The sequence below is a fragment of the Neomonachus schauinslandi genome, chromosome 15 (genome assembly GCF_002201575.2).
Source record: "Neomonachus schauinslandi chromosome 15, ASM220157v2, whole genome shotgun sequence".
Taxonomy (NCBI): domain Eukaryota; kingdom Metazoa; phylum Chordata; class Mammalia; order Carnivora; family Phocidae; genus Neomonachus; species Neomonachus schauinslandi.
The window spans coordinates 55,371,201-55,392,231 of NC_058417.1; the positions used below are offsets into that span (position 1 = coordinate 55,371,201).

General features: G+C 52.0%; 1 long non-coding RNA gene and 1 other non-coding gene across 2 annotated transcripts; both read left to right on the top strand.

The window, feature by feature from the left end:
* Positions 1-4,693: 4,693 nt before the first annotated feature.
* LOC110572506 lies at positions 4,694-7,275 on the top strand. The gene is made up of 4 exons (XR_002479861.1): positions 4,694-4,891; positions 5,009-5,129; positions 6,258-6,429; positions 7,073-7,275. It is a non-coding gene; the product is annotated as an uncharacterized LOC110572506 (long non-coding RNA).
* On the top strand, positions 5,166-5,352 carry LOC123326790. Its single transcript, XR_006541331.1, has one exon.
* Positions 7,276-21,031: the final 13,756 nt, after the last annotated feature.

Genomic DNA, 21,031 nt, shown 5'->3' on the forward strand with positions numbered 1-21,031 from the left:
AGAAAAACTATGTGACCATCTTAATGGTCTGAGAAAAAACACCCAATACAAATCATAATCACTCTTGAATTTAAAACACTCTAACAAACTAGAATTAAAAAGTAACTTTCCGGGGCACCTGGGTGGCTCAGTTATTAAGCGTCTGCCTTTGGCTCAGGTCATGATCCCAGGATCCTGGGATCGAGCCCCGCATCGAACTCCGCATTGAGCTCCGCATCGGGCTCCCTGCTCCACAGGAAGCCTGCTGCTCCCTCTCCTACTCCCCCTGCATGTGTTCCCTCTCTCACTGTGTCTCTTTCTGTCAAATAAATAAATAAAATCTTTAAAAAAAATTAAGAAAAAAATAACTTTCCAGGGCACCAGGGTGATTTAGTTGGTTGAGCATCTGACTCGGGATCAGGTGATGATCCCAAGGTCCTGGGATTGAACCCTGTGGTAGGTGGGCTCCCTGCTTACTTGGGGGGGGGGGGGGCGGGGGGGGGCCTGCTTCTTCCTCTCCCTCTGCCCCCTCCCCCTTTTATGCTCTCTCTCTCTCAAATAAATAAAATCTAAAAAAAAAGTAACCTTCTACCTGATAAGCAGGATTCATCAAAAGCCTACCATTAATATATTTAATAGTGACATTTTGCGAAGAATTGTAATAAAGCCCGAGGGAAGGGGCACCTGGGTCGCTCTTTGGTGGAGCATGCACTGTTCATCTTGGGGTTGTGAGCTTGAGCCCCATGTTGGGTGTAGAGATTACTTTAAAAAAAAAATCTTAAAAAAAAAAAGCCCTCGGGAAGACAAAGATGGCCCCACTTCTGTTCAACCTTGTACTGAACATACTGAGTGCACATAGTGCCCACCTTTCACTCGACACTGTGCCAGGTGCAGGGTATACAAATATCATAGGATCTGACCAGCAGGGCAAAATGCAGGACCTCGTGGGCCCGATGCAGTCGGGGAGACAAGGAGGTAGAAACAGACCATGTAATAGGATGGAGCCATAGTGGGGTGGCGGGTAAGGTGCTGAGGGAGAGGAAGGAGGGGTACCCCACTCTCTCTGAGGGGGGCTAAGTTATAATTTAAAAAAAAAGTTAAAAACATGAGTATCACATATAAAATGACTATGTAGAAGTAATTTTTCCAACTTGCTAATTAATGAGGAAACCAAGAAGACATTAAGACCAGCTGAAAAGAGAATGGGAAAATCAGCCACATATGTAGGCAGTCAGGAATGCTAGAATGGGTTTGCTAATCGATGCCACACTGCTCAGTGTCCTACGGGGCACTAACACAGAATGTTTGACATCATTTTCTCCTGAGGACAGACACCAGTTGTATCTTTGGGGGACAAAATCCATTTGCATTGTTATGGACAAAAATTATTTCGGTTTTCTACAACTTAACACCCCCCCCCCCCATTCGGAGCTGTAAAGTAGCCTCGTGTACACCCTCCAGAGCCAGGCGAGCCCTGGGGAGGGGGCTATGCCCACACCCTATTGAAAGTGTGCTCATATCCTTCTGCCCATTTTCAAGGGGACAATCCCTCTGGGCAGGGGACTACGTCGGTCCATTCACTCCTGCAAGACCACCTTAGAGCACCTCAATTTAGCACAGTAGAATGACCCAGAGCTTTTACTTTTTATTTTTTTAAGATTTTACTTATTTATTTGACAGAGAGAGAGAGTTCGAGCACAAGCAGGGGGAGCAGCACGCAGAGGGAGAGGGAGGAGCAGGGAGCCCGATGTGGTGCTCTATCCCAGGACCCTCTGATCATGACTTGAGCTGAAGGCAGATGCTTAACAACTGAGTCACCCAGACAACCCCGTGAAAGGGGAGCTTTTAAACATCTTGATTCCCAGGCCACACCCCAGACCCATAAAATCAGTATTTCGGGGGGGTGGGGAATACAGGGGAAGTCCCTGGTGTCAGGCTCTTTAAAGCTCCTAGGTGATTCTGATGTGCTTCCAAAGTTAAGAACTGCTACTCTGAAGACATCCAAGCAAGAGCAGTTGGCCGGCTCCACTCTCCTCCCCTCCCACTCTCCACTTACCCCTCCCCCTCCTCTCCTCCCCATTCCTCCTCTCCTCTCCTCTCTTCCCCATCCCTCCCCTCCTCTCCTCTCCTCTCCTCTCCTCTCCTCTCCTCTCCCCTCCCCTCCCCTCCCCTCCCCTCCCCTCCTCTCCTCTCCCATTTTCAAGGGGACAATCCCTCTGCGCAGGGGACTCTCCTCTCCTCTCCCTCCCAGGCCCAGCCTGGTTTCCATGGTGCCTCTGGGGGGGCAGGGGGTGTCCTGAAACTTGCCTACTTTTGTGCAGAAAACACCAAGTGGGGGCAGCCCAGGACAACCCCCTTCCATCCCCACCCTGGGGGATGGTCCAGGAAGATGGTATCTTTTGAAAATGTTTTCCTCCAACACCCAGAAGGAACCCACAGCTTGAGAGCAGCAAATGAGAAGAAATCTATCACCCTCAGGAAATTGGTTCCGGCGGCCTCGCAGAGCGACAGTAATCAGAAGCCCTTGGAGTGCCCGGCTAAATAAAAAGGTTTAAAACTAATGCACCAGCTGCTGCAGGAAAACGTGTAACCCCCAGATGGGTGGGCTGTGGGGCTGCCCTTATCTGCTAGGCAAGGGCATAAATCTGGGCACACAGGGGGGGCCCCATCTCCCACTGGCTCCTTTCACAGAGCAAATCTGCTCTCAGCCTCCAGAACATGTTTTCAGCCTGAGAAGAGCTGCAAAGCCAGGGCAGGATGCCCACCTCCTCAGAAAGGGGGTATGCGGGGGAGGGGGGTGTCAGGTTCAAAGGCAAACAATACCCATGACTCCCTGGGCCCCAAAGGGAAGTATCCTAAGGTGGGTACAGAAGACAGCTCTTGTCTGCTGAACCCCGGGCTTGCTCCAGTCCCTTGGCCTCTGAGTAAGGACACCGAGAGCCACTCAGAGTGGTGACAGGGCTTAGCCAGGTCCTCCTTGGCCTCTCTGAGCCACTAGACTGAAGAGCAATAGAGTCCTCATTAAGATGAGCGGGAGGCATTCCGCGAACCACTAGGCAGCACTCCAAGCCCAGGCATTGTTTCTACCCCTCCATCGGACTCTTGGAAGATGTGCCACTATGGGCGAAGAGGTTGTTTGTTACACATCAAAGTGACGGCGGGTCTCACAAATCAGTGAATCCCTGCCAATCTGCAGAGTTCCTGTTACAGGTATAAATGTGCTCGGCATTCGGAGGGGACATTTTGAAAGAAAGACACAGAGAAGCGCATCTGCCATTTCCCCAAGGATTGCTTCCTGAGCACCAGCTGTCACCTGGCCCTTTCATCCTTGAGCCTCCAAACACCATGTACAGCACGGGAGGCAGAGACCAGAGTCCCCGCCCCTGTCCCTCCAGCAACAGGAGCACCTAGTTAAAAGGCTGTACTTTGCAAACTCCCTTGTAGCCAAATGTGACAAATCAAGGTGTCTGCAGGGCTGACTCTTGCTGGATGCTCCAGGGAGAAGACTTTCCTTGCTCTTTCCAGCTTCTAGAGGGCACTGCATTCCTTGGCTCATGGCCCCCTTTCCCCACCTTCAAGTTCAGCAGCTTCCAGGGTCAAGTCTCCTCTCTGTCTCTCACTCTCCTGCTTCCGTCTTACAAGGACCCTTGTGATGACATTGGGCCCACCTGGACAGTCCAGGACAATCTCCCCATCCCAGGGTTCCTAGCTTCATCTCATCTGCAAAGTCCCTTCTGCCCTGTGAGGTGACACATTCACAGGGTCCAGGGACTAGGGCATGCACAGCAATGGGAGCAATTGTGCGTTTCATCCCAGACCCACTATACCACTGTCCCTCTGGCCTCACCCATGCAGATGACTTCCTTTGGGAACTGTCCACTCTGTGCCGCTCCTCACCCCACCCACCCTACGCCAGCTAGAGAGGAGAGGACGGAGGGGAGCTGGAGTTCCAGAGGCCTGACCCCATCCGTGTGGGGTTCCCTGCAGCTGCTCCATCCCTGGACACATCGGGTACATGAACGAATAAGTCCACTTTTTAATATAAGTCGGGTTGGGTTTCCGTCACCTTTACCTGCAAGACCCCACACTCTTTCAGGATGTTCCTTGAGGGTCCTGGAAGGGGAGGCCAGGTGCCAGAGGCTGGGGCTTCACCCTCTTCGTGAGGTGGCTCCGGGCGAGCCTGCCGCAGCCCCGGGGCTGCGGTCAGAGGGGGCTCCGCTCTCGGAAGGCCGGCACTGAGCACTGAGGACCGAGGAGCCTGGGGAGGCCAGGCCCCAGCTCTACCTAGGAGATTCGGGAGACATGCAGCCCCTGCCCTGGCTGCTCAGGCCATCTCTGCTGGGGAGGCCGGAAAGAAAGCAGAAGGCAGGCAGGGCAGCTCGAGCAATCACCATCTGCCCCGAGTGGGGCATTTGGCACTTCCGCAGTCCTCTTGATTGGAACATAACCTTAAAGGCCCTGTCTGTTAGCGTGGGATGTTATTCAGTCACAAACAGAAATGAAGCACCGATACATGCCAAAACTTGGATTAGCGTCGAAAAGAGGTGCCCCATCGCCGCGGACTAGCACCCGCCGGCTCCGGCCCCTTTAAGACGACCTTGGAGGACCCAGTTTCAAAGCCCAGGGCGACCCTCTGGCTGACGCCTCTATGGTGCGTCGTCATTTCCGGCCGGAAGTGCGTGTGCAGAGCGGTTTCGGCGCAGGGGGCGGGGAGTGAGTAGAGGCGCGTGGTTCTTCGTGTCTAAGAGAGGGGGATTCCTCGCTTCGGACTGGTGGTCGACCCCGGCTTGCGGGGTGACGCGGGGGTCTCCGCTGTCACTGGCTCCAGCCTCAGCAGCAGGGCCCCGGACAGGGGAGGCGGAGGGGGCTTGGGCCGAACTCAGGCTCCGACGCCGGGGCGGGGCTGCGGCAGGTGCGGCTGCTGCCCGACGAGCCTGGGCGGCCGGGGCCAGCGCGAGGGTCTGGGGAGCGCGTAGATAGCGGATGAGACTCCTCTTCCTAGAGCACGTTGTGTGATTCTTTCCCCCAGGGTTTCCTCAGAAAACGAGAACTTTCCAGCCCTCGGCGATTAGAAGCGGGCAGGCAGCGGTTGGCCCATTTCCTCCTGGTCGGTGAGAGCACTCAGAGCGCGCTCAGTTTGGGGGATCCAGGTACGTCAGGCACCGAGACGAAGAGTCTTAAGGCCGATGGTCTGGGGAAAGGCTCCTGTGTTGCTGAACCTGCCCGGTTGTGGGTGCAGCCTTGTACCAGGCAGCCCGACCCTGACCTAGAGTAAATTCCCGGGAGCAGTTTTTCCTGGGGTTTGAATTTGCAGTAACAGGTGTGAACATTCTAGCAGCAGTTTGATGATCATGTATGATACTGCAAACAGGACCCGCGCTGAAAAGAAAACCCTTAGAGTTAGTACCGGGGAGCAGTGGCTTCCGAAAATCTGGAAACAGTTGACCTCATAAATATCGATTGATACTTGGGCCGTGCACCGTGCTGAATGTTAGTGGGTGCAGAGATGAACAAGACAGCCCAGGCCCTTGCTCTCAGGGAGCTAAAGCCCCTTGAGGAGATGAGATCAAATGATTGCATTAAAGAGGGTGTATTTTAATACAAGCTGAGGCTGAAACTCTGAAGGAAAGCACATTCCTGTTAGCAACATTACCGGGAGCGTGATGGAGGCTTTCCTGAGGATGGGATCCTTGAGCTGGACTCTGAAGGATGAGTGGGAGTTCTGTGGAAGGCCAGGGGGGTGGCTTGTGCTAAAGGTCCAGCGACCTAGCAAGTGTGGCCAGTGGAGGACTTGGAAGAAGACCATTGTAACCCAAAAAGCAAGGGCAGTGGTGTGGGGTGAAGTTGAAAAGGTGGAGAAGGGCCAGACGGCACAGGACCTGTGGCTCACGCAAGCATTTTGGTCTTCCCTAAGAATGCAGGGGTCATTCTGGGTTTTAAACAAGAGGATGATGTGCTGAAATCTGTAATTTCAAGACAACAGTATGTACAGAACAGTGCCTTCCAGTGGAACTCCCAGCAGTGTTGGAAATTGTCTATATCTGCACTGTTTGTTAGAGTTCCACAGTCCACACGTGGCTGTTGAGCACTTGGCAGTGTGGCTGGTGCTACGGAGGAACTGGATTTTTCATTTTACTTTAAATGTAAATAACCACGTGTGGCCAGTGGCCACCGTGTTGGAGAGCGCAGGCCTAGTGTGTATTGGAGGCCCAGGAGCACCTTTATTGGAATCACGCCACCCAGAGACTCTTACACTCTTGCACCTCATCCCCTCCCAGGTAACGGCTGAGAGGAGGTCTGCTTTTTGAGAACCCTCCCATTTTCTGAGGAATTCACACATAGCAGTGCCTTTATGTTGTTGGCTGGAGGGCAGCCTGCTCCTGGTGAAGTGGCTCCCTCCCGTCATCGGCACACCGATGGAAGATGGAAGATGGAAGAGCGCCTGCCGTGGTCAGAGCATGCTCTCTGTGCTGGGGAGGGGGACGGAGGGGAAGGAAAAGCAGTCGCTGGTGTTAAGGCGGCGGGGGGGGGGGCGGTTGCTTAGAATCTAGAGAGGTGGGCATCGTAAGTGCTATGAAGCCACAGGAAGGGACATACTCAGTAGGACCTAATGGAATATGACCCCCCTGAGGACATAAAGACTGTTTCCAGCTGGTGACACGTGGCAAAGGGCAGGAAGGGTGGAAATGCCTGAGGATGTGGGCAGCTCGTGAGTTGGGGCCAAACTGGAGAACCATGTGGCTGGAAGCAGGGAAGAAGATGTAGGAATACACAGGCTGGTGTGGGGTTTCAGGGCTAGCTTCATTGTGGCTTCCGTGCAGGCAGGTTTCTGAGGAATCCTCTGTGCGGATTACAGCCCGGAGAGGGAGGGGGTAGGTAGGAGATCACTGTGGTTGCCTCCACGGAGAAGGTGGCCAGTCCTCCATGGAGTCTGCGGACCTGGAAGGAGGAGGGGCTGATAGAGGCGGGGTCACTGCAGGGCACCTTCCATGTTGTATTCTGGGTGGTAGTTACTAGATCTTGGAGGGTATTTTATGCTGCTAACAGACTTGCTAAGGTAGAGTGAAAACATAAAAGTGTACTTTCTTTGCAGGTGAGTTCACGGGAAGATCTGCGTGCGGGATGAATGCGTGCTGGTTTCTTTTCTGCCTGGTTCCGTGTACCCGAAGTGTAATTGTTGGGGGCTTGGAACTTTCCGGGTTTCTTTGGTTTCATTTACTCAACCATGTAACTTCTGAATGCTGACCTGCTTAAGACCCTGTTTTGTATGGATATAAATAAAAGGGGTCCGTCCCCAAGGAGACTTTTTCATGCACTTCATGGTTTCCGTCCCCAGGGACCTGTGTGCGGTGAGTCACCTCTGCTGCTGAGATGTGTGGTTGGCAGCACGGTTCCCAGCTGACGAGACTGAGCCGCTGGCGCTTCTCTGTAGGGAGTGTGAGCAGTGGGGGCACGTGGAGGGAGGTGACCATTGTCTCTGTGATCTAAGAGCAAGAGGGTGGCTGGTGTCGTTCAGGGTGGTGTTCACCTTGTGCAGACTTCCCTTTGAATAGAATTTCCCGGAAAGTGGCTGCTGGCCTCAGAACTGGTTGCCAGTAGCTGCCGGGCACTGCCCACCTCTGCTTCCTCACCTGGGTCTCTAGCCCCACGCGGGGGCTGTCCAGAGAATTCTCCCAGGCCTTCCTATCTTTTGAATGTTCGCCGCGTATTGATGTGAGAAAAGGAAAAACCACGTCAGTGGCGGTTCCTCTGTTTCACGCTGTCTTCGTGTGACAGGGTATGACACGTATGTTTTTACATGGCCTAGAAAGGTTATCCGGATCTTCAGACCTAGTCTTGCCACACCCAGGGTTCCTGCCTGATCTCCTTGCTCGTGTCTGTGTTTTTCGCATACTTAGTGAATCTCTTAACTTAACAGCCTCTGGCCCAACCCTCCTCTTGTCCAGCTCAACTCCCAGGAGAGTCTGGCCCTCGAGTGCCTGCAGAACCAAGAATGTAACTTCAGACCTTGCCAGGGAGGCCGTTGGTGGGCTTTGTAACAGACCCACAGTCCGAGAGACCGCCGCTGTGGAGGGCAGGCATGGCCACCCTGGGAGACGGTGGCTCGCGTGTCAGCCCTGAAGGGCAGACGTACCCACACTGTCCGCACCCGAGGGGTTAGCGTGGGGCTTTCACATCCCAGCTCCACCCCTGGCCTGCTGGGTGACCTCAGGCAGGCCACTTCCCTATTTCTTAGGAAAACGGGGACCATGATGACGGTGACTCCCAAAGGTGGGCACTTGTGAGGAGTCAGCAAATCATGTGACATGCTCGGGAGCACTTCAGACCCGTGAGCTGGCTGCTGCCCATTCTTGGATTTTTAGGGCACTTCATGGTGTCTCTGGCTGCGAGTTTCCAGGACGCTGCTGTGCGGCGGGTCCTGGGGTACAAGGTGCTGTCGGCCACAGGAGGGTTCTGCCTGCTACCGGGAGCTGAGGTGGGTTTGCTACAGGCTCTTGGCTTTTTCACCCTGTCCATGTTCACGTTTGGGCCTCTCATGAGAGCACGTAAGTCTCAGTGTGGGCCCTGCCCTCTACGTGCTTGTCTTTAGAGAAAGTGTAATCATTGCCCAAATTAACATGTTGTGTCTGGATACGTATACTGGGGGAAATTGTACGTATTGGTATTTCTGGAAGAAACAGGTTGGAGCCCGCTCAGGGCTTTGTTCTCTGCGGTGTTTCTCTTGAGTGTAAACGTCCATCTGGGCACAGCGGCTGTGGGCAGGGCCTTGTCTGGCCTTGGTGTGTGTCGAGGAGCAGCAGTGGGGCTCTGTGTCTGCAGACTTCGATCAGTGAGTTGCTTCAGCCTTTGGTTCGATAGATTAACCAGAAGCATTAGCTCCTGGGCCCCCCTGAGCAGGAACATCGTGTTTCTAGCACGGAACATGATGACATGGGAGTGCTTCATATTGATAGAGTCGTTTGTGATGTGCAGGTACCTCTTTCTCGTTCTCATTTGGCATTGGCGTCAATGGAGGAGGGTGCCTGGGTGTCCCCGGTGCATCCACACGGCTTGGTCTGAGACCTCTCAGGGTGGGAGAGCCTGCCGAGAATGGGAAGGATGGATGGGGAGAGACTGCTCTGATGCTGAGGGGGGCGTGGGCTGAGATCCTGCAGTCTTCCCTGGCAGCCCCTATCCCCTCCAGATGCTCCAATGTGGGTGCTTAACCTTGAACCTCTGCCCCTTTCCTCTGGGGCCGCACCCCAAGACAACAGCCTCCATCCATCCTGCACCCTGATGCGGTGTGCTGGGTGCTGTCAGTGACGGGAGGGAAGCCCAGAACCCACAGGAAGGGCTCGGGATTGCATTTGGCTGAGGCCATACCTGAGAATATTCCCCAGCTGTCTCCTCAGTCATTTGGTTCCAGCTGGCCTGGGTGCGGCGATGGTGTGCCTGCTCCCCCGAAAGAACATGTATCTAAAATAGGCTGCGATATGACGTGGATGGGCTTCAGCATTTGTGGGTTTTGTTCCTCTGGATTATGTAAGAGAGGGTTGAGGTAGGCAGGAGCCCAGTCTTTTCAAAGAGCTGGGCCTTTTAATAATAGCAGTGGATAGTGAAATGCACAGTCTGTAAGAAGTAATTTTTTTAATGTTAAAAATGGCCGTGGAACACAAAAGGCCTGTTGCTGAAAACAGAATGAAATTCGAACTAAAACAGTTACAGCACGGCACGGTTTTGAACTTCTCCCTTTGTCCACTAGAGGACGCAATCCTGATGAGCCACCCTGCTCTCGTTTGTAACTTGGTCCAGTTTTAGTTTTTTAATTTAGCCAAGCCTTTATTTCACCAGAAAGTTCTGCAGAAGGTTAATCTGAAGGGTTGGGCTCCTTGTTAGGACTCTGTCAGGAGGTCCCTGTTGCACACAGTTCCTAGGAAGTGTTCATTGTGTTGTGGACGAGCTGAACCCCACCCAGGTAGAGGACACTGCACTTGAGGAGAAGAGCATGTTCTAATGCAACTTGCCGTCCACACTCCCCGGATAAGTTGTTCTAGTCGGCATGAGAGATTTTCTTCGGTAAGGACTTCTGTGCAACACATACCAGTACTTGAGGTCCCAGACAGTGTGTTAAGGGTTTAGAAGCATCTCTCGGGAGAATGTCACTCATACTTGCTGTTGAAAGGTACACACCAACACGGAACAAGATCTGTACAGAGCCGGTGTGGTTTAGACTGCCGATTGTCGTCCATTCTAAAGGTGCTGTTGAATCGGAAAGAGTTATGATCTCAAAGTGTCGTTTTAGGTAGAGTACTAAGGGAACCTCGTTGACCGCTCTCTGATGAATTAAACATGCTGGATTGAGGGGTGCCTGGGTGGCTCAGTCGTTAAGCATCTGCCTTCGGCTCAGGTCATGATCCCGGGGTCCTGGGATCGAGCCCCGCATTGGGCTCCCTGCTCGGCGGGAAGCCTGCTTCTCCCCCTCCCACTCCCCCTGCTTGTGTTCCCTCTCTCGCTGTGTCTCTCCCTGTCAAATAGATAAAATCTTAAAAAGAAAACAAAAAAAACCCATGCTGAATTAAGCACTGACCGCGGGCCGTGTTAGACTGGGCAGGGGAGCCAGGCACGGGCAACTCCCCGCCCCCGGAGAGCTCCCATTCCAGAAGTCACGAGACAAGGGGAGAAGTGTGGGCTGTGCTCTGGAGGAAAGGAAAACAGGGCTGGGTTGGAGCGGGGTGTGAGTTTCAGGTAGGGTGGTCAGGAAAGGGCCCACATCCTAAGGGAAGAGAGGAAGTCACGCCAAAGTCTGGAAGCGCATCCAAGGCAGGGGGAGCGGCGAAGGTGAGTGAACAAGGCGACTTTCTGAGGAGAGTTGGAGGCGCCTAGGCGCCTGGTCTTGCAGAGCCTTGTGGGAAGTCTGACTTTTACTCCCAAGTAGGAGTCAGTAGCTTATATTTTTCTCTCCTCTTTTAAGGACCGTTTCCCCCTGCTAACAGAGTATTGGCATTAGAAGTATTTCCTGTTCTTGCGCTAACAGATTTTCCCGTTGAGGGGATCCCTGATCTATGCAGAGGGACTGTGCGACTGTGGGAGGCTCCCTCTCGGCTCTGTTGAACCGTAACCCTGGTGTTCCCCAGGGAACCGACCTGGGAACAGACATTTGGATATAAGTTCCTGGGACAGCCCGGTGCCTTTCACGTTGTAGATGAAGCCAGAGACCGCGCAGACGACCCTTGTCAGCGTGGCAAGGACCCTGGGCCCCGGGCACGCACGCGCGCCTCCGTTGTGGAACTCACCTGTCGTCTGTTTTCTAGCCTGTTGCCACCTCGTAGGAACCGTGTACTTCTTGTTTTTTGCAACAAAGAGTAGATCTGTGTCATTTAAATTACTACCAAGAAGACAACAAAAAGGACATTCCCCTCTGAGCTTCACAGGGTCGAGGCCTGTTTTGGTTTTACGTGGTCACACATAATGACTGTTTAAAACGACTCTTCGTGCTGATATTTTTTTCAGATCAGTTATGCAACTGCAGCAGAAAACTAGTTCTTTTCTTGCAAGTGTAATTAAAAACGGAGCCGAGTGAGCCCGGGGGAGGTCACGTGTCTGGGGCCTGGCAGCTGTGCGGTTCTGTCCCGGTTACGCAAGGCTGCTTTCGACCTTCGGCCACCGACAGCAAAACCTTCAGATTACGTATGGAATTAAAGTAAGGCTCTTACTTTCCTTGAACAACACATTCTTTGTTAAAACCAGACTTGGGCTTTTAATACTGACTTCCACTAGAGGCTCTGTAAGCCATGTTCCATCCCTGCGGCTGTCCCCGTGGAACACATTTCCTAAAGTCAAACTTCCGACTTTCGTGCCCCTTTGAAACTTTGACTCGGTTGTCATCCGTCCCGGAGACATATGGGCAAAGCTCCTATAAACCCCCTTCACTCCTGTGCCATCTCTGTTCCCAATCACCGGACCCCTTTGAAAGTTAACGGAGGAGATAGGAAATATTAAGTCTAAATGAAATAAAGGGGTTACTTCCTCCAGTTGCTTTTTACATATGTGTAAGCACTGCTTAGTGTTTGTTTTCATTTTTAATTTCTTTCCTAAAGTAACAATGCACAAGTTTTTGTTTGTTTTTAGAGAGGTGGGGAAGGGGCAGAGAGAATCCTAAGCAGGGTCCGTGCCCAGTGTGGAGCCCAGTGCGGGGCTCGATCTCACAACCCTGAGGTCATGACCTGAGCTGAAACCAAGAGTCGGATGCTTAACCGACTGCCCCACCCAGGTGCCCCAACAATGCACAAGTTTTAGAGCTCAGAGGATTAAAAGGCTGGTACTGAACAGCAGCTCCCTGCACCCCGCTTGCCAGGGGCCTGCCCTCGACAACCATTTCACATTGCTCTGTCTTCCAAGTGCGCTCATCTCCCCACTTCCGACTATCGTGTATGTGCTGTTCCTTTTTTTTTTTTTTTTAAGATTTTATTTATTTGACAGAAAGATAGCGAGAGCAGGAACACAAGCAGGGGGAGTGGGAGAGGGAGAAGCAGGCCTCCCGCTGAGCAGGCAGCCCGATGCGGGGCTTGATCCCAGGATCCTGGGATCATGACCTGAGCTGAAGGCAGACACTTAACGACTGAGCCACCCAGGCGCCCCTGTGCTTTTCCTTTTGACTCTTCATTTTAAGGCTTGCCTGTCGACTTCCTTTGTGGTGGATTCAGGCCGAGCACTCACAGACCCCCTCCGCTTCCCCTTCCGCATCCTCCAGTACAATCATCCTGTGTGAATTCTCTTCGGATCAGCATTCCGTGTTGTCCTGCAGGTAACAGTGCTTACCTGCCCCCTGGCCTCGCCTTGCAAGACCCTTTTCATTTCCTTCTTGTTCTCCCCTAGTTGTCTTGCTCTTTCTTTGGTGGAGCTTTCTTTGGTCGCTAATTCTTGTTCCCACATGGCCCGTAGCTTCTCGGCCCAACTTTACGCAAGGTCAACCACATTACCTCTAACTTTGTACAGGGTCAACCACATGACGTCATGTATCCATTCCGCTTGTTTCTTAGATGTGTGAAAGAAGCCTTTTCAGACAATGCAGTTAGGAGAATGTTGTTATGGTTTTGTTACAATCACGTGCAAGGGAGAGGCCCCGCTAGGCCAATTCAGAAGTTCAGATTTCATTAGGAATTTTATATTTTACAGGAAAATATAAAGGTTGGATTATTCTCAGGGCAAATACAAAAAGAATCCTGGCTGAAGACCTGACAGTTGGGTGGGTAGGTAACTGGTTTCCCAGGAAGTTCCTTATAAATTATGTCAAGGGGATGCCAGTCTTCCCAGAAGGAGGCTATGATTTTAATCAGGCAGAAAAAGGCTCTGTCCCAAGCTAGGTTTATACCAATTTTTTTTTTTTTAAATTTGATTTTTAAGTAATCTCTACACCCAATGTAGGGCTCATACTCAGAACCCCAAGGTCAAGAGTCGCATACTCCACCAACTGAGCCAGCCAGGTGCCCCTAGATCAGTGTTTTATACCCTCTCTTTGACCTAGACATCATATCTGACTTGCTTAAGAATGCATCTTGTTGCATTTTGGTTCTAAGAACATAAAGGGAAGTGTCTAGTTCAGTGCTTCCCAAACAACCTGTGCACAAATCCCCTGATTTGTCAAATGCAGATTCTGGTGCAGTGGGGCTGAGGTGGGGCCTGGGACTCTGCATTTCTCACCAGTTCCCTGGTGCTGCTGGTCCGGGGACCACACTTTGAGGAGTAAGGGAGGGCATTTTTGGTTGCTTGGTGCATCTCCCATTGATGGTAGACTTGGATGTAGGTTTAATTTGTCTGACACATGCCCAGTTGTGATTACTAGCAGTATCTATACATATTTATGAGCCAGTTTCCTGTATTAAGGAAGAATTTCCTGACACAGCATGTAGTGGTCATGATTTCTTACAGTCTGTGCACCAAGGCCTCTCTCATATGTAAGCTGGATTCAGTGAGGCCTGTTCCATAGATAGGTACAGCAAGAGGCAATGATGAACATCTCTACTGTTGGTCTAATAAAACTAAAGTCACATGAAAGATAATTTAAAAACCTCCCAGCTGTCAAAAATCAGAGCTGGATTAAAGTGGTAAAAACAGATTTTATTCAGAACTATTGCAATAAAGGAAAAGAGACCTCAGTATAGAATGGGTTCAGTTCCAAATGGAGCAGGGACAGGAAGCAGGAGCGGGGCAGTGAATGGAAAATCACTAAGAGGAAATGTCGAGGGTAAGGGGGCTGGCTTCTGGCTAAACTGACCTAGCGAATTCTGGCTGAAGGCCAGCCAGGGTGTCCAGTATCACCCCAGGGCCAGTGAAGGATGAGGAACCTGATCAGACATCCAGGAAGGCAAGGGGGGGGGGGGCGGGTTCTGATGAAACTGACTTAGCTGGGTTCTTGCTAAAACTAGATTTTATAAGGAAGTGCGCAGACAGGCCTAGGAGATGGTCCAGGAGTCTAACATAGAATCTTTTTCCTAATCTAACCTTGATTAGTCCTTTTGAGGTTAGTTTGAATGTTCTCTAAACTTTGAGAGGAAAGGAATGTTGTATAATTGAGAGAGAATAGTAAGCAAAATTTATGACACGTCCAGTAGGTGCCAAAAATGTGCAAATCTGATCTCCTTGAATCTCTTATGTGGGGGGAGTGGGCTCATTGAGGGCCAGTGACTGCCTAGGGTCACAGGCTAGTGTCCACTTTCTCATTCACAAATGTGGGTCACACACTTGGACACCATGCTAGGCACTGGGGATACAGGGGGAACAAGACCATCACCACAGCCCTGGAGCTGGCTTTCTAGTTTAGGAACAACCCCTCCCAAAAAAACAAAACAAACCATCACATAGAACAAAGAAGAGGCCTTTGGGGAAGGTCCCTGCTTTGAGTGTGTTGGGGCTCCTACTTTGGCTTGGAGGAGAGGGAAGGCCTCACTGGTGGTGTCTGCACTGAAAGCTGAATCACAAGAAGCAGTGGGCCAGGAATGAAGAGAGAAGGGCATTCCAGGTGGCAGGAACAGCAAGTGCAAAGGCCACACGGCGGAGTCAACTAGCAGTGGGCCAGGGACCTGAACCTGGTGCTGCCTGACTCCAAAGTCAGTGGTCTCCCCACTGAGGCCTCTGCCATTTTGCTGCCCAGTGTCAAATAAAGAAACATATCCAGACTTAGGAAACAGACCATCTTGTTAAGGATGATTGTGGGGGTGGGGGGCCACCCCACCAGGGAGGATACTCTGACCAGGGATCTGCCCTGGAAGAGTTTGGCAAAAAGGAAACTTCCTTCGTGGGAGGAGTGGTGTGGGGGAGGGGGCGGAAGGGTGGCTGCTTGAGGGAGTTGGCCAGAGGTGTTAGCTGAGGTCACCCTGTGAGGCTGCGGGGGTGGAAGAGGTTTCCTTCTGCCCTTTGCGGTTCTTCGGCTGGGTGGATAATTAAATTGACATGAGACATTAATGGGAGAAAAACGGAAGTTTAATAACATGCATACCTCCTATATACATGGCAGGAAAAACAGTTACTCCCCCAAATGGCCAAAGCCATCACCTTAAATACCACCTCCAGCTAAAGACATAGGAGATGTTGGGGTGGGGGGGGGTCAGTTGTGGAGGTGATCGGGAAAAGCACCAAGAACAAGGTGAGGGTGCTGTTAGGGTTTAAGTTCACACCTCCACTGATGAGTTTCCAGAGACCTCAGGAGACACCCCCACACATAGAGACTTCCCTCAGAACGAAATGTCTCTTACTAAAGGGTAAGAGCTCCTCCTGTGACTGCAGTTTCTTAAAAATAACCAGTTTAAGATAATATGCCAAAGAGACACATTTGGGGGTCTGTTCTCCCCTTCATAGCCATTTTGACTCGTGTCAACACACGTTCTCTGAGCAGAGGCTGGGCCCACAGGCCACGTGAGGCAGACACGTGCCTGTGGACTGGCGCTTCCTTCCAGTGGAAGTGCTTCAAGTTGCTGCTCAAGGAGTCAACACAGCCGAGTGCTTTCACGAGCGCCCCATGCCTTTTGGTGAGCGTCATCCATGTTTGGTTTTATTTAGCAATCAGTAACGGCAGGAGATAGATGGGAAGCCCAGCAGCGGATGCTCAGATTCAGCAACTTGTTCAAGGTCTCGCACCTGATTCTGGAGCAGAAACCAAGATTTGACCTTCATATATGAGTTGGCAGAGTCCATCACAATTTGCAAAAAATTTGACATGGATAGATGGGCCTTGTCCACAGCCACCTCCTGGCAGCGATCAAACGGTGCCGTAATGCCTCGTGATGTCCCCCTACTCTTCCCAGCTAAGGAACCAGGTGCGTCATCAGTGAATTGTCCTCCTTCCTTACAGGGTATGATTAGATATGTCTAATCCAGAGGTGATGCCAGAAGTGCCACATTTGGGAACTCGACTTCCCACGGGAAAAGCGTGAGCCCCCTGTGCCAGCCATATGGGTGGTTCTGTCACTTGCGGCGGGCCAGGCACACCAGCGAGGTCTGGGAATCTCAGGCGAGGAGGGGCAGCCGTACACCCAGCTGCTGTCGGTGGTCCTCGTTCCTTGGTCTCAGAGAACACGGGTGATTAAAAGAAGCTGGAAAAAGAAGAATTCCAGGACATTCCTGGTATTCCGGAGTCTGGCTTCAGTAATCCTGTACTACGTGAAAGGACAAATACAAACAAAAAGTTGGAGGTCTCGTTCTCCCTGTTGAAAACCAGGGAAGAGTGACGGGTGTGGTGATCATTTTGCAATATATACAAATACTGAATCATGGTGCTGGACACCTGAAACTCATGTAATGTTATATGCCAATTATATCAATTAAAAAAAAAGGATCTGAGACCCTGTAAAAATAAGCCATTGTTTAAAAGTACAGAAACAACGGAAGAGCCTCCCCCGCCCTCTCTCCCTTTGCTCTCCGCCTTTCTTTCTCTGCCCTTCTCACAAGTATGCTAATCTGTTTTGTGGCTAAATTAGTCTCTGGCCCATCTCACAACTCAGGAATGTCTTCCCTAGGACCAGAGAGCCTCCCCTTTGAAATGTGAGAAGGATAATGCTGTCAGTGTCCTGGGAGGGGACAGCCCCACTCCACTGTCACCTGACTAATTGCAAACCTACACGAGGACCCATTGTCTTACTGCAGCTGCTTAGCTCTTTCACAGATCGAGTTTTCTGTGTTTTGGTTCCTTCAGTGGGTTTCGTGGGGTGCTCCTCACGTTGTGGTTGAACGCTTATCATTGCTTTCTTTTACCTTTGTGGAGAGCTTTGTTATCCAGGGCTGTTGACCAAACTTCAGTCAGGCTCCTAGACCATCTCCTAGGCCCGTCCATGCACTTCCTTATAAAATCCAGTTTTAGCAAGAACCCTGCTACGTCAGCTTCACCAGAAGCCCCCTCTGCTTGCCGGATGTCTGACCGGGTTCCTCATCCTCCACCAGCCCCCGGGTGATGCCTGACACCCTGGCTGGCCTTCAGCGAGAATCCCACTAGGTCAGTTTAGCCAGAAGCCCCCTTACCCTCTACGTTTCCTCTTAGTGATTTTCCATTCACTGCTCCGCTCCCGTGCTCCCTGGCTATAAATTCCTGCCTGTCCCTGCTGCACTCGGAGTCGAGCCCAATCTCTCTCCCCCACTGTAAATCCCAGCACATGGTCCCTACACCCATCAGCCCATCGTGAGGGTCCTGGATGGAGCTGCCTCACCATCCTTAACAAGTGTCCTTGCATGTTTTTTTCTTTACTAGTAGGAGAGAGGTGTGAACTCCTCTACCCTCTTAGGTGCTTTGTTTGGAGGCCTGCAAATTAAACTGACAAAGACAGTTTAGCAAGAAAAAGGGAGATTTGTAGTGGAGTTCACAGAAACATGTGCCTAGAGGAAGCTTAGAATTGAGGGCTCATCTACCATCTTAAGAAGGGGAGGGGAGAGGAGAACGACACGTGCAGGAAGGTAAGACTTTTAGAAAAGGTGAGTGAGCCTTTAGAATAGGTGGTAGATGTGATAGTTCCGTGACAAGGCTGATTTCTCGTCTGGATGTAGACTGCTCTCCTCTGCTGATAGGAGTCCATCTTCTCGGCTTGCGATCCCAGCCTGGGAAGGGCATTTATGACACTTGAATTCTTTTTTTAAAGATTCTATTTATTTGTTTGAGAGAGGGAGAAACAGATTCCCCGCTGAGCAGGGAGCACAACGTGGGGCTCCATCCCAGGACCCTGAGATCATGACCTGAGCCGAAGGCAGACGCTTGACCTTCTGAGCCACCCAGGCGCCCTGACACTTGAACTCTCAGGAGGCTCTGCGTTTAGGCAGATAAGGGAGTTCAGAAAATCAAACAGTACCCCAAAAAAACCCACCAAAAAAACCAAAAAAAACCCCTCTTATTCTGGGCCCGTTCACTGGCTTTCTTCTTACCTAATTTTGTTGGGAGTCAAGGGAATTCTCCACTTCCCACCTCCCAAGTGAGGGCAAGTTGAAATTACTCAGAGTCTGCTCTAGAGTCAGACGAAGCCCCCCGGCCTCCAGTCCCTGGAGCTTCCCCCTGCTGTGCCCTCACCTCACCCCGCAGCTAACTTCCCGTGAGCACCGGCACCCGCCCACCCTGTCCACGGCGCTCCGGGAGCAGGCGTCCGCCTGTCACCTACAGGCGCTCATTAATGCCCCCAGGGCTGTGATTTACCAGGAAGGAGTCCCTTCTGTCCTGGAGAAAACCAGCTGCCCACAGTGGAGCCTCCGTGCCTTCAGATTCTGGGGTAGTGGTGAGGAGTCTTCGTTCGGCCCAGCACCCTGTAGACCCCCAGGGGACAGAACAAGCAGAAAGTGGCTTCCACCTCAGTACCCCTTACCCCTCGAGGGGCCGGGCCTGGCGCTTCACCTTCATCTCATTTACTACACCTTCGAACAACAGGTTTCTGAGGCCCAATGGTTCTTTTCTTTACCTTCTAGATAGAGGGACGGGGGCAGAGGGACGGCCACTGCCAGAGGCCCACGGCTGGGCCACGCCTGACCCCCACAGTGCCAGGCAGTGAAGAGTCTCACTTGGCTGCTTTTAAGCTAATGAAATAGAAATAATTACAAGTATGAGAAATACAAAATATCTATTATGTACTTCCATTCTCGGTTAGACTCCGTTAATGAGGACATGGGAGGGGAGAGAGGGCGAGAACACGGGAAGCCTGCAGGGCAGCCCAGAAGTCCCTGTCGCGACGCACACAGCGGGCACCCCAGCCCGGGGGGCCCGTCAGCACTGAGCGCCGTGAGAGGGGCTCTTCCTGACCTTCTGGCAACAATGGCACACAGACTTCTCTTATAGAAGGTCCTAGAAGTCCTTTTTAGGGTGCCTGAGTGGCCCAGTCGGTTGGGCGTCTGCCTTCGGCTCAGGTTGTGATCTCGGGGTCCTGGGATCGAGCCCCACATCGGGCTCCCTGCTCAGCGGGGAGTCTGCTTCTCCCTCTCCCTCTGCTGCTCCCCACCCCCACTCATTCTCGCTCTCTCAAATAAATAAAATCTTTAAAAAAAATAGAAGTCCTTTTATTTTAATATTCATTAATTTATTTCAGAGAGAGAGAGAGGGGAGGGGCAGAGGGAGAGGGAGAGAATCCCAAGCAGACCCCTCACTGAGGGCTCAATGCTGCAACCCTGAGGCCATGACCTGAGCTGAAACCAAGAGTCAGACGCAACCAACTGAGCCACCCAGGCACCCCGAGTTCTAGAAGTTCTAAAGGTTCTACACAAGCAAATGGTGGAGTGGTTTTGGAACTTGACTGTATTGGAGCGTTTGAGCTCTGTCAGGAACCCCTGAACGTCCCCATGACAAGGGGCCTTTGCTGATGGGTTCCATTCCACAGTGTCTGAAGGGGACAATTTAGGGTTGAGATTTATGTCATTGTTTTCAGCCCCCTCGCCCCACACCCTTCCACACGTCCTCCCACTTCTGCAGTTTTCCTCCAGCCCGTTGGCTCAGCATGCAGTGGGATCTGGTGGTGACGCAGCCTGCATGGCCCAGCTGTCCCTGCCCCCTCAGCCCAAGTCCCCGACTGCCCAGTCGAGGTGTCAGCACAGCCCGAGGCCTGCAGCCGGGTCACCTGTGCATCTTGGACACAGGCAGGGAGGGCGGCCTGGTGCCAGGAGGCTCTCGCTCTTCCCCCCGGGACATGATGGGGGCCGGAGGGAGGGGACCCCGGTTTTATAGATTATTGTGTGCACCGTGGCATCTCCTATCCCAAATGAGTTGTCATCCCAGTTCTGGTAGAACTGTGGTCATCCCAAGAAAAAAATTCTGTGACACTGTCACAAAGGCTGTTTGAGCAGAGTTTTTAACAGCTTCCCTCTGAAGGAGAAAGAACTAAAACTCACTATTCAAAGCTATACTTTCCATTTACTTTCTGTGGCGTTTACGCTCTATGTCCCGCAGTAGAAGTGGGTACCGCTTCACATACTGTACGAGGAACCAAATCACCTGCAAGTCCTCGGCAGCTACCCGCTTCCCGTGCTCAGTCTCACCACCCAGTTGCCCACCGTTACCCGCTACGTTCATTGAAGGCATGAAATGCTCATCTCCCAATGTGCACATTTTTTGAAGGTGTCATACTTCATCATGATTTGTCAGCTTGCAAACATTTTCCTTGAAATATGCCGGGCTCCCCTGTGCTTCCTAATTCCGTACTTTGCGGGCAAACACAATAGTTGGAACCGATGGCAGGCAAACTGCTTTGGTTTTAACTTTTGTCCAGTTACCCAGAAGAGAGGTGTGGACTTGTTTACTTGGTTTGCATTCAGGAACATTCTTTGTCTTCCAGAGCACCCATGAGAAAAGTTCCTGTCTTGGAACACGAAGCTCTGCACCGTGATTTACCCCCTGGAGTAATTAGATTGACTGACCGAGCTCTGGGAGGAAAGGCCTCCTGGGTTGCCCGGCTGCAGGGACAGGCAATAGCCTGAGAGAACAATTGTTTCGGCGGGGGACAGTCTCCTTCCTATCAGTTCCAGAAGGGGAAGTGGCTGGACCTGCCGCTTGCTCTGGCCTGGGCGGGCGGGGGGGGGGGGGGGGCGGGGGGTTGTGATAACCCAGCGCGAGGACCCGGCC